The 2,064-nt window shown below is 38.8% G+C and overlaps 1 non-coding gene across 1 annotated transcript; it reads right to left on the minus strand.

The window, feature by feature from the left end:
- Window positions 1-463: 463 nt before the first annotated feature.
- Window positions 464-545, minus strand: trnas-uga. The gene has a single exon. It is a non-coding gene; the product is annotated as a tRNA-Ser (tRNA).
- Between the last annotated feature and the right edge of the window lie 1,519 nt (window positions 546-2,064).

The raw sequence follows: 2,064 nt of genomic DNA on the forward strand, positions 1-2,064 counted from the left end.
TGTATTAAACACAGCCAGATATGAGGTTCAGTCCAAACAGAGCGCCGAACTCAGTGAGGTATAGCAGGGGACAGTAACTTCACACAACGTTTAGAATATCCTACGTTTGGCTCAAGCCTTTACTCAAACACAAGGACTGCATATCCTCATCTGCTCCACAGCAAGCAAGAGAAGACAGTTCAGAAAACCCCAAAACACACGGCAGTAAAATAACACATGCTTTACTGGATCATTCAGTGAAGCAATCCAATCAGATACGAGACTGCTGGTTCAGTGCCCTTCAAGACATACACTGAGGAGAAACTACAGTCCAATATAGAACATGTTTCTGAGACAAAAGACTGTTAGAGTTTATATCATGCCATTAAAACACCCCTCCCTCTCTCTCCCTATCTCACAGCTAGTAATAATTGAAACATTCAAGCTGACCAGACCTTTAATGTAAAGAGATGTAAAACGTTCACGTAGTCTGCAGGATTCAAACCTGCGCGAGGAAACCACAATGGATTTCAAGTCCATCGTCTAGACCACTCGGCCACGATTACTTTGTTCTCACGGACACACTGTAGATAAGCCAGTGCCTTATGGTTTAGGTGACCGGGGCGCGCACAGATAGTAGTCAGTGTGACAATACACGAGCAGAGGGAAGACTCACTGTGTTGAAACAAAGAACTGACCGACACAAAACAGTATACGAATCCGCTTTACAAACTTATGTGATTTACAAATGAAAAGCGTGTATGTGTATATACTGCCCTAAAGCTTTATTAGAAAGAAAGAAAGAACAAGAATAAGTATGGTAACGCCTTCATTGAAGACAGGTCCGCTGAAACGAGTTATTTTTGTGGCTCGCTGAGCTCTGCTTTCTATACCTCATGGATCAGTGGCATTCGTTTACTCACTATTGAATCAAACCAGGATGGCCAAGTGGTTAAGGTGTTGTACTTAAAATCCAATGGATGTATGTCTGTGTCGGTTCAAGCCCCACTTCTGGTAAATGTCTTTTTTAATGATAAAAACTGACTAATAATTATACAGGGGATCAAGGATGTCCTAGTATACTACAGTGAGCACATTAAGCACGCCTTCATCACCTTGCTTCTGTGGTTTTGATTGGTGAATATGAAATCAAACCACTGCAGCTTAACCATGGATGCCGCGCAAAGGTCAGAAACACCAATGCCGTTTACACGCACACGCGCGTGGAGAGGAGTGTTTGTTTACGTCAAGGAGGGTCGCGTCTGCTCTGCAGGAGCTGCGATTCGTAGTAATACAATAATAATAATAATAATAATAATAATAATAATAATAATAAACATATTGATTATTATTATAATTATACAGTATTAAGCACTGCTATTCATTTGAACTATACCTATTCACACATTTACATTTGCAGTACAATTTTTACATTAAAAAACAACAACTTTCAGCTCAATATTGGCTGCGTTGAAGATGCTTTTTCGCAGCCTACATTGCAGACGGGTCTGCGCCTGACGTCACGGGTCTGCGCAGACGGCACTCGGGCAGCTTTGGGAGGTTTCCTGAGCAAACATGCAGACCGGCTTGATTGATTTTCTGATTGCAAAAGACTGCAGTGTTTTTTTCACTGTTCCCATACTGCTCCATCATAACTAGACTGGTAAATACATTATACAAAGACTTATTTCAGTCACCCCGAGAGCAGCTTTTATTATGAATCTGTTTAAGCAATGAAGTTATGAACATCAGTTTTATATAGAGGATAGTCCATGCCAAAATTATAAATACATAAATACATACAGGGATCAATAAATAAATGTTGAAATAAATACATGACATACATGAATAAATACATATAGAATAAATACAGAAATACATGAATAGACAATAAATACAGAAATGTTGAAATAAATAAAAACACGGACATTTATTTATTTATTCATTCCTGTATTTATGTGTGTTTATTTTTGGCATGGAATATCGTCCATAGTGTTACTAGTCTCGTTTGAAAATTAAACTCAAAAGCATCATTGTAGCGGTATTTCTCATTCACAATACAGTAGCTGTAATTCATGCAAGCTC

The sequence above is a fragment of the Polyodon spathula genome, chromosome 8 (assembly GCF_017654505.1).
Source record: "Polyodon spathula isolate WHYD16114869_AA chromosome 8, ASM1765450v1, whole genome shotgun sequence".
NCBI classification, from domain to species: domain Eukaryota; kingdom Metazoa; phylum Chordata; class Actinopteri; order Acipenseriformes; family Polyodontidae; genus Polyodon; species Polyodon spathula.